The sequence below is a fragment of the Octopus sinensis genome, linkage group LG4, assembly GCF_006345805.1.
Source record: "Octopus sinensis linkage group LG4, ASM634580v1, whole genome shotgun sequence".
NCBI classification, from domain to species: Eukaryota; Metazoa; Mollusca; class Cephalopoda; order Octopoda; family Octopodidae; genus Octopus; species Octopus sinensis.
Genome location: NC_043000.1, coordinates 131,437,027 through 131,454,526, shown reverse-complemented (window position 1 = coordinate 131,454,526; position 17,500 = coordinate 131,437,027).

Below are 17,500 nucleotides of genomic sequence, written 5' to 3'. Positions count from 1 at the left end.
ACACAGTTTTCTTTGACACAAAGCTTGTAAATAGAAAAGAACATACGCGGAATTCATAATTGCATAGAAGCTCAGATATGAATGCAGCACACACGCACACACAAGCCAACACACACACATACACACACACACACACACACACACAGAGAAAAATGTTATGTATTTTCTTCCTTTTTCTTCTCTTTCTCGGCACTCCTCACCTGTAAGGGCAATTCTTACTTGTGAATTATAGTGGATTAAATTTAATAGTTTCTTATTTTTCCATGAACGATTTGATGGAATGTCAAAAAGGGAAAATCGTCAGACTAAATATCTTAATTTCGTTCAACTACACTCTGTATTCCATATACCGACTGTTCACCTATCTATCTATCTATCTATCTATCTATCTATCTATCTATCTATCTATCTATCTATCTATCTATCTATCTATCTATCTATCTATCTATCTGTCTGTCTGTCTGTCTATCTATCTATCTATCTATCTATCTATCTATCTATCTATCTATCTATCTATCTATCTATCTAACTATCTATCTATCTATCAATCTATCTATCTATCTATCTATCTATCTATCTATCTATCTATCTGTCTATCTGTCTATCTGTCTATCTATCTATATATAAAAAATACAAAATGGAACAAGAACGCAAAACATCCAAATAGACGATGCAAAAAACACGGACTGATTAATAATCAGTCGAAATTGCGAGGATGATCCGGTTCTTGACTGAAGATTAAAGGCTTCGAATGTCCGTGTTTTTTGTATCGTCTATTTGGATGTTTTGCGTTCTTGTCCCATTTTGTATTTTATACATACATACATATATATATATATATATATATATATATATATATATATATATATATATATAGCGGCGTACGTACACTTTGTTCTCTTATATGTAAGTACACATTATCTATCTATCTATCTATCTATCTATCTATCTATCTATCTATCTATCTATCTATCTATCTATCTATCTATATCTATCTATCTATCTATCCATCTATCTATTGTATCATACAACGATCCGCAAAATTTGGTGCCAGATATTTTCTTTATTTGGTGCCAGATATTTTCTTTATTTTGATGTCAGAAGAGGCAAGGGTAGCGTCCATGACGTTTTGCAGAATCTCCGGGACAGTGGCGTGGTAAGAGAGGAAGAAATGAGTATGAATCAGACCATCATGGTATCGAGTCATCTTCAGACTGCAAACCTGATTCGAATCCTTGTATCAGAGCATTTTTTTTTGTTGTTGTTATTTTTAATGGCTTATTCACTAGGGAAAAAGTAGTGCCAAAGAGCTTGTCCGAAATAGGGATCCCGCAACATGCTGCTCCTTCAATTTTTAACTTCGTTTGGATTTTGGATTAGTTTCCCTTGCTTTTCTTTACTAGAATTAAAGATAATTATTCATCATTGCTGGTTTAACTTTAATTCCCTTAACACATGGTGGGTTTCAGTACACTGTATTAGTGATCATATGTGTGAGCCCGTACGTGATTAATTGATATATCCTATGTGGCCCGTCGACGTGCTAGAAATTGTAGTCAAATCTTGCTCAAATCACAATCATTGTAGTCAAATCTTGCTCAAATCATATCAGAAAGAACATGTTGGTCCTCGGAAAGACGAGATGAGCATTAAAGCTTTAGCTTTGATCATTGGTTTGCTCAATACATGTTGTCCTTGGACTAAATAGCAATAACAGTAACTGCCTTATACTGCTACTCAATGTAATGCCTCTAACCTTCCAGCAAATTATATTGAACGTAGGATTTAGCACAAAGGCACGTCAGTTCTAAATCCTTATGTCAAGGACAGTAACCAGGAAGCAATGAATTTAACTCTGTGCTGTTAATAACTAGTGCGATTCAATTAAGTAATCTGCTTATTTATAAGATTAGACCGCTTCTCTATGTCTGGGTGAATACAGTTATTAAGCAAACCATTCAATTTCAAAACAAAATGAGAGGGAAAAATTTGATCTTTCTGGACCTCACTTCAGCTTCAAGTTACCGTATTCATATCCATATAATATTATGTAGAGGAGCTCTTAAAAGCCTATCGCAAGGGTTTTAACCAAAATACACTAAACAAATATACGAACACACACACTCGTGCACACGCATACATATATATATGCTTGTGTGTGTGTGTGTGTGTGCGTGTGTGTGTGTGTGTTGTGTGTGTGTGTGTGTGTGTGTGTGTGTGTGTGTGTGTGTGTGTGTGTGTGTGTGTGTGGACATTGTTGTAGAGCTGAAGAAGAGGCAATTTCTACTCTTCTCCTCTGGAAGCCATATACTCGCAATACCAGAGGGCGCACACTCTCCTACCCTGATGTAATCTCCAGGGATACAGGCATCCAGCAACAGGACCTCCGTAATGCCATGATGGACCGTGAAGTCTAGCGAAGCATGGTAAATTCCATTGTCTCGACCACGGTCGAACAATGATGATGATGATGTGTGTTTGAGTGTGTGTGTATGTGTGTGTGTATGTGTGTGTGTGTGGTGTGTGTGTGTGTGTGTGTGTGTGTGTGTGTGTGTGTGTGTGTATTTATTTTAAATAATAAGGGTGAAAAAACTGAATATTAATTTGATTAATATCAATTTAAAACCAGTGGTCTAGCATATTGGAAAATCTGAAGATTCACTATCATCACTACAAGAACTGGAAACTGTTTTAGCTGAAGAATGAACAAAAATTCCTTTGGAAACAATTCAAACTTTGTATGAGTCCATACCTCGTAGAATTCAAGCTGTAATTACTGCCAAAGGCGTTCCTACCCCATATTAAAATAAATTCGTTTGAAATTTTAAGGTGTTTCCATTTTTTTGTCCAACCCTTGTATATATATTTGAACTAAACTAAAATTTATTTTATTTCTCACCACTGCTTACTGCTACTACTACTACTACTACTACTACTACTACTACCACCACCACCACCACCACCACCACCACCACTACTACTACTACTACTACTACTACTATACTACTACTACTACTACTACTACTACTACTACTACATGTGTGTGTGTGGCTCAGGTATAAGGACAAGCTGAAGACTAAACTCTCAGCAGTCATACACACACACACACATTTTTATTCATTTATTTGTATGTGTGTGTGTGTGTGTGTGTTTGTGTTTCTCCCCAACCACCACTTGACAGCCGATGTTAGCATGTTTATGTCCCCGTAACATAGTGGTTCGGCAAAACAGACCAATAGAATAAGTATCAGGCTTAAAAAAAGAAAGTACACGGCTTGATGCATTCGACTAAAGATTCTTCAAGCCGGTGCCCCAGCATAATGAATAAAATAATAAAAGATATACATATATCTATACATATATATATATATACATATATAAATAGACGCAGGAGTGACTGTGTGGTAAGGAGCTTGTTTACCAACCACATGGTTCCGGGTTCAGTCCCACTGCGTGCCACCTTGGGCAAGTGTCTTCTACTATAGCCCCGGGTCGACCAAAGCCTTGTGAGTGGATATGGTAGACGGAAACTGAAAGAAGCCCGTAGTATATATGTATATATATGTATGTGCGTGTATGTTTGTGTGTCTGTGTTTGTCCCCCTAGCATTGCTTGACAACCGATGCTGGTGTGTTTATGTCCCCGTCACTTAGCGGTTCGGCAAAAGAGACCGATAGAATAAGTACTGGGCTTACAAAGAATAAGTCGCGGGGTCGAGTTGCTCAATTAAAGGTGGTGCTCCAGCATGGCCGCACTCAAAATGACTGAAACAAGTAAAAAGAGAAAGAGAAAAAAAATATATATATATATATGTATAATTATAATTTAGGGTATCTTAGAGATACCTCCACACTGGAAATAGCAGTCAAAACCACTCTAAAACCCACTATTGCAGGTAAACGGAGTGAGGAACCATAGTTCGGTGCAGGTAAACGGCGGGAGGAACCACAGTCCGGCGTGGGTAAACGGCGGGAGGAACTATGACTCTCATCTTATGTTTGCATATGCGTGAGTATGTTTGGTGGTATGTAGGTGGGTGTGTAAGTGGATGTTAGAAACGGGCAACAATTACACCCTCATGCGGGTAACCTGAGTGAGGAACCATATTTCAGCGCGGGTAAACAGCGGGAGTAACTATAGCTCTCAGTTCGAGTTTGAGTATGTGCGTGAGTGTATGTAGGTGTGCATATAGGTGTTTGGGGGTGTTTAGGCGAATGTTACTAATGGTAAAAAAATTTGCACCACCTTGAAGGTAAACGGCGTGAGGAACCGCATTACGGCGTGAGGTACCGCATTACGGCGTGAGGAACCGTATTACGGCGTGGGTAAACGGCGGGAGTAACTAATAGTTATGGATTTTTTGGAATTAAAAGTACTGTCGTTGCAAAAGATGATCTTTTGTCTAGAGATTTCAAAACCACCTTTCATTTTGTTCAACGATAAAAAAAAAAAAACATCGTGTGCATAGCCCAATGTTCGTTTTTTAGCAAATTTCTCCTGAATCGATGATGCAAAACCGGATAATTGTGGCTTTTACTGATTGACTTTTCTTTTGCTGGTGATCTTTACACAAAAACATCAAAAGTTTATTTTGATTCGGCTGAACGTACCTCCTGAAGTTCTGAAGAACTCGAACAATTAACAAAGCGCGGGTAAACGGCGGGAGTAACTGTGACTCTCTCTTCCAACCACAACTTTTTCTGCTGCAGGTTATCAATATAAAGATATAATTGATTTTTTTTCATTTACATATGATCGGATCTACACGACTAGACAAAAAAAAAAAAGAGAGCTGACCCAGCTCAATCCCTAGCAGGTGCACCCTGCGTTGCCCATGTTGATTCGCCATAATATGCTGTTTACAAAAAAACAAAAACAACCGCATTTGCTTCTGCAACTATCAAATATGCTTGCGGTCGGATACGTTCACTGATCTTGTCAAAAGGCAACGCGTGTTAACGACGTTAGCAATCACACAATTTAAGACCCGCCATACCTATTTCTTTACTACCCAATAGGGGCTAAACACAGAGTGGACAAACAAGAAAAGACAAACGGATTAAGTCGATTACATCGACTCCAGTGCGTAACTGGTACTTAATTTATCGACCCCGAAAGGATGAACGGCAAAGTCAACCTCGGTGGAATTTGAACTCAGAACGTAGCGGCAGACGAAATACGGCTACGCATTTTGCCCGGCGTGCTAACGTTTCTGCCAGCTCGCCATACCACCCTCGGGTGGAATGCCCTAAAGAGTTTTCTTTCATCAACTTCAAATTTGCATTAATCAAGTCTTCGGGAAGGCTTTCAACTCACTACAGTTTTCACACTCCTTATTCTTCCAGCCATCAATTAGCACCGCGCTGCATTGGTGACATTGTGCGAACCACATGGCTCCACCCCCGATTCACGCACACTACTTGCTACAGTAAACTCGAAGCTCAACCCCGCCCCACCCTTAATTTCACCCTAGCGTTAGGTGACAGCAAGGCATATTCCTTATCAGGGATTATTACAAATCACATAATTTCTACCTCCTGCACTTTACAATCGACACTGACCCCCACCCCCAAAAATAAAAAGAAATTGTCACTGTTGGCGGTTAACGTATTACGTGCCATTTTGCACAGATTACCACACTTCTTACAAATTTTCCTACAATTACCTACAACTCCCCCCCCCCTCCACCGCATGACTCACCTGTTTCACGTTCGCTTGAGCAGTTTTGCTCCTCCTATTGCTTGGCAATTTAGCCGATAGCATGTGCTCTTTTGACTCATGTTACCATTACTTGAACGTTTTTATACGAAGGGCTTCGCTTACGCTTCCGACCTCCGTGCTGCGTTCTACCTCAGTACTCCCTGTCCAACGTTTCGGTTCGCTTTTTGTGCACAGATTATTCTACTGTTGACTTTATGCTTATCATTATTGTTACCCCGTTTCCCCTAGCCTTACTGACGTTGCACAACTTATTACTACTTGCTGTTTGTTTTTATTTGTGTTGGTTTTCGTTATTGATACCCCTGTCCTCCATATATCCTTAGTGTCTCATTAAATTACTTTGTGCTACCTATAAGATTTATCAAAAATCTCCGCAGCGACATCCTGCTTAGAGCTTCCTTTTTAGCCTGTTTTTTTGTCAGTTTTTTGTCAACTACTAGGCCCTCTTGCCATATACGTGTCCTTTTGCACGTCTCGTTGTATTAGCTGTTGTCTGTTTTGTTATTTGTATTTACTTCGCTTTAATCTTCCATCCATAACCCCTATACGTAACCTTTAGCTGCTCAGTGTTGACTTTTTTGTTTTTGCTTTTGCTTTTGCTTTTTGCGAATCTTCGCTTCGCTCCCAGCAACTGCTTTTTTTACGAAATTAAACAAGTTTCTAGATTATGTCTGGTCGAAGAAGGTCTACAATTGGTCGAGCGACTTCCCAAGCTAAACGTAAGTGATTAGCTTAGCTCGAGCTTCTGAAACGCAAGGGCAGCGTTCCTCCCGCCGTACGCGGACCGCTGCAGCGACACCACGTTCTCGATGAACACAGAGTAAAGAGCAACGTTCGAGCCGTCGACTGTTGGATGCTGCGGCTGCCGCCCGTTCACGCTCATCGCAGAACGAAGAACAGCGAACTGTTGATCGCCTGCGCAACGCTGCTTCAACGGCCGTTCACGCTCTTCGGAGAATGAAGATCAGCGGAGTACCCGCCGCATGCGCGACGCGGGTTCGACGGCCCGTTCACGCTTCTCACTAAATGAAGACCAACGCCAAAGTATGCTTACCTGTAACCTTCATAGAGTAGCTGAAAGGCTAGGACTTCAACGGCTCTCAAGTAAGTTTTGGTCATTAAAAGCTTTCACTTACGATCCCAGTTGCGACTACATCTGCTGATCGGACATTACAATTGGCACAATGAATAGAATCTGCGATTTTTGTCAGGCCAAAAAGTGGCCCGGGGAAACCCCAGGCATGTGCTGCTCAAATAGTAAGATTAAACTACCTCCATTAGAAGATCCCCCTGGTCTTTTGGTTGTCCTTTGGTTGACTGGGACTTCGCCTTTCTCTACCGAATTTCTTAAGTGCATTCATCATTAGAGAAGGACAATTCATGCCATCCTTTAAAGTTCAGGGGTAAATATATCACAGGCTTGGTTTTCTTCAGCCAATCGATACTGCCTCACCTCAGTTTCTACAACTTTACTTCGTTTTTGGAGCATATCGAGAGACGTTTTTTTCTTTCCTGTAACGGTGTTTCCTTCAAAGAAAAGGGGACCATAAACCTTCTCCTGAGACACAGCACAGAAGACGTTCACCTTAGGTGAACCTCTTTCTTCCTCAACTGTTTCATGTGCGTGTGTGTGTGTATGTGTGTGCGTGTATGTGTGCGTGCGTGCGTGTGTATGCATGTGTGTGCGTTGGTGTGTGTGTGTGTGTGTCTTAACGGTGTAATGTCGTCTTTTGTTTATTTATTTACATATTTTTATTTTATTTACTTTCATGCTTACTTTTCTTTGTCTTTATTCTTGGCCTCTGTCCAGTAAAGCATCAACAAAGAAAAAACAACAAAAGACTTAGTCACGATTTTGTTGCACAGTAATGAATCCTTCGTTGATTGATTTACCAGCGACACCAGCTGTTTCTCTCCATGGCCACCGATTGAAAGATATATTTAATTCATGTCCCCCAAAAGGCCAAGAAAATTTACCTTACGACGGTCGGGTGGGTTGGGGCTGATTGTGGGACGGTTATGATGATTTCCAGGAGCATGAGTGTAGTAAAGAAGTGAAATGATTTCCTCCGAGTTCCATGATGATCAATGCAGTTATTCGCCTGCCCTTGGGATTTTCTCTTACTACACGTCACTAGCCATGATATACTGGAGGCGCAATGGCCCAGTGGTTAGGGCAGCGGACTCGCGGTCGTAGGATCGCGGTTTCGATTCCCAGACCAGGCGTTGTGAGTGTTTATTGAGCGAAAACACCTAAAGCTCCACGAGGCTCCGGCAGGGATGGTGGTGATCCCTGCTGTACTCTTTCACCACAACTTTCTCTCACTCTTACTTCCTGTTTCTGTTGTACCTGTATTTCAAAGGGCCGGCCTTGTCACTCTCTGTGTCACGCTGAATATCCCCGAGAACTACGTTAAGGGTACACGTGTCTGTGGAGTTCTCAGCCACTTACACGTTAATTTCACGAGCAGGCTGTTCCGTTGATCGGATCAACTGGAACCCTCGTCGTCGTAACCGACGGAGTGCTTCCATCCAGCCATGATATTTTCTGTCTTTCGTCTTTTACTTTTTAATTGTTTTGGTCATTAGACCGCGGCTGTGCTGGGGCATCACCTTAAAGAAGTTTAGTCGAGCGAATCGACTCCAGTACTTAATTTTTAAAGTCAGGTAACTAATTCTATCGGTGTCTTTTGCCGAACTGCTATGTCACAGGAACGTAAACACAGCAACACCGGTGTCATGCAGTGGCTGCGGATGAACACTGACACAAAGACACACACATCCATCCATCCATCCATCCATCCATCCATACATACACACACACATATACACACATGCATACATACATAAATACAAACATACACACACATACATACATACACGAACACGTATAAACACATACATACATACACACACATACATACACGCACGCACATACATGTATACATACATGCATATATATGCATACATACACGCACACACATACACACATGCATACATGCACACACACACATACATACACACACATACATACACACATGCATACATACATACATAAATACATAAATACATACATGCATACATACATGCACGCACACATACACACATGCATACATACATGCACACATACATACACACACATACATACATGCACATGTCTAAACATGCAACTATACGCATAAGAATACGTACATAAACGAAAATCTACAAATCTACATATGCCCTGACATACCCTATCAATGTTGGTGAAATTCCAAGGAAGAACCTTGAATCTAGGCTAGGAACTGGCTCTTTGTTGACAAGAAACCTTGAAATAAACTGAACAATCACACACACACACACACACATACACACGCATACATATCACATAAACGCATACACACGCAAGTATATATATATCTTTATATATAAAAGTGAAGTTGTGTGTCTGTCTCCTATGATTTAGATTCCTAACTACTCCCACATTTTGCGGTGCAGTTTAACCAAAACCGAGTATCTTATAGTCGTGATTCATATCAAGCCCTTCTGGGTTATAGCGCGCGTCTACGATGAGTCTACGATTTAAAAAAAATTTACCATCATTTTTTCCATTTTAATGCATTTTTTCGCTATTATATAAGGGAAGTAACTCTCTAAAAATGTCTACGATGAGTCAACGATTTTTTAAAAAAATTCCCATCATTTTTTTTCCCATTTTTAATGCATTTTTTGCTATTTTTTGGCTATAACTCTCTAAAAATGCTTATATAGTTATTTCCCTTACAAACCCGAGCAACGCCGGGCGATACTGCTTGTTACATATATATTTCCTCAGTTTCATTTGTTGTGTATTTGTCAAATTTTCCGTTTGCTGTTCCTCTGGGTAATTTCTGAAACATCAATTTTTAATATGTCCGGTAAAAACATCGGGTGGAAGTGAATACACACACACGCGCACACACACACACACACACACACACACACACACACACACACACGCACGCACGCACGCACACTCACACACATATATAAATGCCTAGGCACATACACTCAGCAATAATCCTAACCTGATGACCTTGAAATAAGGATTAATACTTACAATGTAATGCAAAATAATACGTCTGCCTGCTATTTATACAAGCGTTCGGTAATGAATTACGGTGCTTCAGACTGTTTTAAGAGAATAATCTTAATGCTAATGACCAACAGACCTATATAGTAATTATAATGATTAACTCTCTACAAATTCCCGATGTTACAATTTCTCGTGATTTTTTTTTATGACGATCATATATTTGATATCATAAAGTGGAGCCGCAATGGCCCAGTGGTTAGGGCAGCGGTCATAGGCTCGCGGTTTCGATTCCCAGACCGGGCGTTGTGAGTGTTTATTGAGTGAAAACACCTAAAAGCTCCACGAGGCTCCGGCAGGGGATGGTGGTGATCCCTGCTGTACTCTTTCACCACAACTTTCTCTCACTCTTACTTCCTGTTTCTGTTGTACCTGTATTTCAAAGGGCCGGCCTTGTCACTCTCTGTGTCACGCTGAATATCCCCGAGAACTACGTTAAGGGTACATGTGTCTGTGGAGTGCTCAGCCACTTACACGTTAATTTCACGAGCAGGCTGTTCCGTTGATTCAGATCAACCGGAACCCTCGTCGTCGTAACCGACGGAGTGCTTCAAAATATCATAAAGGGAATGAAGTTAGAAATAGGAAACCTTGCAACTTATACCGACTTCTGACCCCTTATAGGGGCACAATTTTCTCTTAGGTCTATCATGATCTCTAAGAGTCACAAGCCCGGAGTAGTAAGCTGGTTTCCATATCGTATAAATGATGGAGATAACAATACTCACCCATATACAAGCGCTGGTTTGTTACAGTGTTAACTTCCCACCTGCTCTTGGAACTCGTTTTACAGCTGAGTGAACTGGGGCAACGTGAAATAAAGTATTTTGCTCAAGAACGCAAGCACTACCCGGTCCGAGAATCGAAACCGCGATCTTACAATCGTGAGCACAACACCCTAATTACTAAACCACACGCTTTCAATTTCTTCTTAATCTAAAGCAGTTGCTCTTAATCGGGATCCACATGACCCTTGAGGGTCCATATGAGATTTTGTTGTTAAAATTCATGTTCAATAAATTTCTTATACTTCTACACTACACAAGATATTAAAATTTCTTCATACAATTCCTAATAATATCTCATCTCAATATATATAAAGCTGAAGTTGTCTGTGTATGGCAGGTTTGGTAGCCTTCAACTAACAATATCTCCTCCGAGACCCTGCGGCGGAAGTTGACCAAAATTGACAGTATGATAGACGAAGGCTTGCTCTTCATTCCGTAGAAGAAAAAATTCAAATCGGACCATGTTAACACCAAAAATTATTTACATCAAAAAGGTGCTTTTTTTTTCTATGAAAATCCCTATTTTTTACGATTTTTTGACTGCTGTGTCGCCATTTTTCGGTGTATTTCAACCAGAAAAATGTTCACTTAAAGGGAATAACAAACTACATAATGCAAAATTTTTACTTTTCAAAAATTCCAATTCTAAAGCGTCGAAACAAACCTGAGCAACGCCGGGCGATACTGCTAGTTTATTCATAAAAATATTATAGAATTTTTTTTTAATATCGAATGGTTATGAGGACCCACCTAGGTGAAATAGGGATCAAAGGAGTCCATACAAAGAAAATGGTTGACAACCACTGATCTAGAGCAATTCTTGCAAGAACAAAGCATTCACTTATTCTAGACCGCTTCGTAAAATAGATAGGTCGCTTTAATAGTTAACCTGTCACCACCAACAGTTCTACTCTCGCTCTGGACCCTCTCTTTATCTTTTCTCTCACTACTCCTGACCAATGTGGATCCTTCTACTCGTCACTTGACCTGCAAGAAATATCAGTCAAATCGGCTGCAAATATCATACACTAAAGTCTTAAGGAATGATTCCTTGGACAATGTAGTCGTGGATATTAATAAAAATAATCGGAACAATCGCAAGTGGAAGATTTTTCATCATAGGAGTGATCGATCAGAGTTACTTGGTAAGTAAGTAAGTAATGAAGAAGAAGAAGAAGAAGAAGAAGAAGAAGAAGAAGAAGAAGAAGAAGAAGAAGAAGAAGAAGAAGAAGAAGAAGAAGAAGAAGAAGAAGAAGAAGAAGAAGAAGAAGAAGAAAGAAGAAGAAGCTGATTTTGTTGTTGTTGTTGTTGTTAAGCAACAAGACGGGTAAGGGTGATTAGGTGATGGTCTAGAGATTAGGGGCGGGAGACCCCAGGCCTTGGTAAAAATAACAACTTTGGTCGTCTTGTTGTAGTCGAGGGCTCTTCGTTGACACCCGGCACCACTGGAAGGTGGCCCTGGAAGTCGCTGGAAATGGAGATCTCCAGGTCCAAATTCTTGAACGGCTGCTGCTGATGATGATGATGAAAAAGAACAACAACACTTTATAAAAAATGCCACTGGTGCAAAATTGAAGAAAAGAAAGTGTAAATGTTCCTTGGTGGAAAGGTGTTCAGTTGGGGTAGATTTAAATCGAGAATTAATTTAAAAGATAATTTTGCATTTAACTACAGTATCGTGCAAACGTCTTCGGCCAATTTAAACTATTGTAAATTTCTATTCATTTCCAACTTATAAGTGGAGTTTTCACATTGAGTTTTTTAAAGATTGGCCCTGTTGGAGTCATTTCCATACCCAGTCATTATATTTTGTTTTAGGGGTTCTGAATGAAAGAGGAAGATACGAGACGATCACCAAAAATGGGCGTGCAAGAGTTTTCGGCCACCTCACATAAACTAATCAAGATACAGTGTTTTAAAACAGAAAAATATCTATACAGTAATTAATCCTTCGACTATCGCAGTTGTTACGTTCCAACATACCCCGCGATAGGTGAAAATCCGCGAAGTAGAAACAATACTGTACTGTATTTAATTATTATTATTATTATTTTTATAATTTGTATATATTTATTTTATCATAAACACAAAACAACGCCACAAGGAATCTCTTCAGTTCTCTCTCTCTTTACTCTCTTATACTTGTTTCAGTCATTTGACTGCGGCCATGCTGGAGCACAGCCTTTAATCGAGCAACTCGACCCCGGGACTTATTCTTTTGTAAGCCCAGTACTTATTCTATCGGTCTCTTTTGCCGAACCGCTAAGTAACGGGGACATAAACACACCAGCATCGGTTGTCAAGCAATGCTAGGGTGACAAACACATGCATATATATACATATATACGACGGGCTTCTTTTCAGTTTCCGTCTACCAAGTCCACTCACAAGGCTTTGGTCGGCCCGAGGCTATAGTAGAAGACACTTGCCCAAGGTGTCACGCAGTGGGACTGAACCCGGAACCATGTGGCTGGTAAGCAAACTACATACCACACAGCCACTCCTGCCTCACATTTACTCGATGATGTTTAAGTCAGGGCTCTGAGCTGGTCAATCTTTCAATACAGTAACACCTACATCAGCCAGACTCTATTGTGTTGCATGCGATCTGTAGCATGGAACTCCGTCATGTTGAAAAATCTCGCCTTCATCCAAGTCTGGTATCAAAATATCCTTCAGCATCTATAGGTATTTGGCACTTTTCAAGTTACCATCAATTTTAACCAGCTTTCTTGAACCATCACTTTTTATGTATCCCTAGAGCATCAGACTCTTATCCCCAAACGTCACTGTTTTCGTCGTGTAACATGGGTCGCTTCGCTTTCCTGGTGACCTTCTGACAAATTCTCGCTTATTAGAAAGTGAAACTACCGAAGTTGGAAATGACCCTAACAAGACCAATGTTTCATCTGGAAAAAATGCAATGCGAAATATTCACTTGGCAATTAGTAGAAATTTACAATAGTTTAAAGTGACCGAAGACTTTTGCACTGTACTGTATTATCAAACTTAGCCAGTGTCAATGTTGCGTTTCATCGTCTAGGATCGATAAAATAAGTAGCAGTTGAATACTGGGATTGCTTTAATAATAGTGTAAAAATGGGTCTCCTAACAGACCGTTTCATGGATTGTTTCAACACTCCTCAGAGAAGACATTCTCGGCTTCCTTATCTATTCAATTGCATAGGTCAGCTGCTATATAAAGCAGTCATAAATTAGATTCTCTTCTTAATATAAGAGAAAATTATACTTGGAAGAGAAATACTTTCATCTTTTTCCCCTTTCCTAGTATTTCCTTTGTTTTTTATCACTCATTGAATCGCTTAAAATAAGAGAGGTACATATAGTATATTAAAATACTTCGGTTGATTATACTACCGTCTCTGAAATAGCGAATCGACAGAGTCGTTCGCTCGTGGGCTATAATATCTTGTAGTATTTGTTCTGATCCCCTCTGTGCTCTGAGTTCTAATCTCAGCAAGATCAACTTTGCTTTTCATCATATCAGAGTCAATAAAAAGTTACCAATTCAGGGCAACGAATTCATGAAACAGTAAGAATATCGAACCGGATATATACCTTGCGGTATTTGCACTGGGTCTTTGCGTTCGATAGCCTATTTGGATAGTATCTGATAACGGGTATCTATCAACATAGAAGGGAGATTACTCTGTTGCAGCATTTGAGTACGTCTCTGGTTTGAGGGTACCTTTTTCCCACTCCTATCTCCCTCCCCCTTTCCTACTTGTCTTGGAAGTCCCGTAAAGGGTCATGGATATTACTTTTCTCACTGACAAAGTTTAAATAATTGTCATGTAACAAAACAAAATAAAAAGATAAAATTAAATCTATATAATATCCCATTAATTAATCTTAAATACACAAAGAAGATAAAACTAATCTTCTCTCCTGACATGCTTTTCTTATTTAAATATGTAAACTAGCTTTATCATAGAAAAGGTTTTACATTTTACATTACATATCGAAAATTCAATAAAGAAATGTGCTTGATATTAAACATCTGTTTCTTTGTTTTTCCCTCGTCAGTTGACTGTCGAGCGTTCTATATAAGCAAACCACTGCCACCCGACTCATTCGCGTATCTACCCAACGGCACCTAGTTCCTTCCTTATAACTTTACGTCAATTCGTCTCTCTTTCTCTAACTTTACATAACTATGATGCTTAATTATAAGCTGTCTTTAGAAAAATTTCTCGTTTGTTACACGTGTAAATGTTGTTTTATCATATACGTAAATAATCCGATTGATTTATTTTCTGCGATTTAATCTCATTTGCGTAGTTTCACTTAATGATAAAAAGAGACAAAAAATGAAATACTAGTTTATAAAACGAATTTATTTTAAATTTATTATTTAATCTTAACGATGTTTTTTTTAAATACAATATCGTATGATTTTTTTTTTAATTTTGCTATTTCATTTTATTTTATCTCGAATACGATGTTTTATTCTTCAAATATTGATTCCTAAAATTGGAGCAAGTCATGTAAGAATAAATATTTGTAAAAGCTTCTTCATATTATTGCGTTGCTACTGTTATAGCTGCTAATGCTGCTGCTACTGCTGCCGATGCTACTGCTGCTGCTGCTGTGCTATGTCTATTGGTGCAGTTGTTGCTGTTGGTGTTTGTTTGTTGAGCGAAGCGGTCTTCGTCCCAGAGCTCGCAAGATCGCGCCTCAGGATTGTCTGTAGTGGGAGAAGTCCGAAACGTGGTACTTTGCTATTCGTAAGACCCGCAGAAGAGAAAGCAGGTCAACCCCGACACCGAGAGCATCGACGGATGGATGAATGCGCATCCAGGCTCAGCGGTTGTGTAGGAAGTCGGGGACAAGAAACAGGAAGAAAGAGCGAGAGAAAGTTGGAGCGAAAGAGTACAACAGGGGTCGCCATCACCCGCTGCCGGAGCCTCGTGGAGCTTTAGGTGTTTTCGCTCAATAAACACACACAACGCCCGGTCTGTGAATCGAAACTGCGATCTTCCGACCGCGAGTCCGCTGCCCTAACCATTGGGCCATTGCGCCTCCTGCTGTTGGTGTTGTTTCTGTTGCTGTTTCTTGGCTCCAGGTTAATCCTGATCAATGAAGAAAGGCCAACATGCCGTTGTGTAGATCTAAAACTGTGTTATCCAATGAATCCTGCTTTAATTGAAGACGATGGCCGTAATCTGAAGGATATTTGCTATTTCTATCAGATCAAGCAATAACATAATGGTTCTTTTATAGAGTGAGCAAACGAATTTTGTCAATGAACACACTCACGTTCTCCTTCTCTCTCTCTCTCCCTCCCTCTCCATTCTTCCTTCTCTTTCTTTCTTTCTTTCTTTCTTTCATTTGTTTCTTTTTTTTTTTTTTCTTTCTTATGGAATCAAGTTTCGATCATTATCTTGAACCACCAAGCCCACCAAATACACTGTTGGACTCGTAAAACTCCTACTTAACCCCTTCAAAATTCCTGATATCATTTATAATCTATGTAAGTCGGACATATATATACATATGTACATTTTTTGTTTTAAAACTATTAAATATTTTTTGTATATCGACTTGCTTACCTTGCTTGTCTTTACATTTATTCATATATACTGATATATACAAAACGATTTACGTCAGTAATAGGTATGTACTTTGGTCTACAAATAAAACTCAGTTTGGTTCACAAATAAAACTCAGTTTGATCTACTAACTCCGGCATGAACTGCAACTGAAAAATCTGGTGCTGAAATATCCTATCAAAGGTGGATAGAAGTGGTTTATCATTAAGTGGGTAGGTATACATAAAATAAATAATGAACAAGCAAAATATTTGGCATCATTCAAGAACATTTAATTCATAGCATAAACATAGTGTAGAGTAGATATAATAAATATGCCAGAGACTCTTACAGCTGCTTTTAGAATACCTAAGCATGTGGACCATATGTTATTCAGGAAAGAATTCCACGTAAGATAAATAGTCTATCATCGGAGAGAGAGGAGAGAGAGAGAGAGAGAGAGAGAGAGAGAGAGGAAAATATACAAATGTAGGGTGTCCTCAAAGTGAAAGATAGATGAGTTTGGTCGAAAAGTTAAATAAGTCGCAGAGTTCCATAGGTGAAGTTTCGGGGAGAATCCATGGCAAAGGATAATGGAAGTTGCTAGTTCCATCTTACTATTTTACTTTCTATTCTAATACATGCATACATACATACATGCATACATACATACATACATACATACATACATACATACATACATACATACATACATACATACATATGTGTATGTATGTGTACGGGTATGTATATATGAGTGCGTGTGGATGTATATATATATATGTGTTTGTGTGTGTACATATACACAGAAATACACACACACACATCAAGAAAGATCAAAGGTCCTCTCCAAGATATAGGCTCATAAGTTTGGTTTTCTGGATTCTGTGGGTTATAAACATGTAGCTTGCCAAACGCTTTCGCGATGGGAGTTCAATTGGATGTTAGACAATAGCTTTGCGCACGTCAAAGTTAGCAGTTATGGAAGAAAATATGCCAACTGCTATGACTTCCAAATCTGTTGAGTGCAAGGTTACATAACAGAGCTGACGTCTAATATCCGGTTGAATCTCCAGCACGAAACTGATTGGTAAGATCGGCCTTAACGCATATATAATACAGTAGACTTTAATTAATAAACCAACTCTATTGTCAAGCGATGGAGGAGGAACAAACATACGCACGTAAATATATAATATATATATATATATATATATATATATATATATATATATATATATATATATATATATATATATACGACGGGCTTCCGTCTACCAAATCCACTCACAAGGCTTTGGTCGGTCCGAGGTTATAGTAGAAGACAG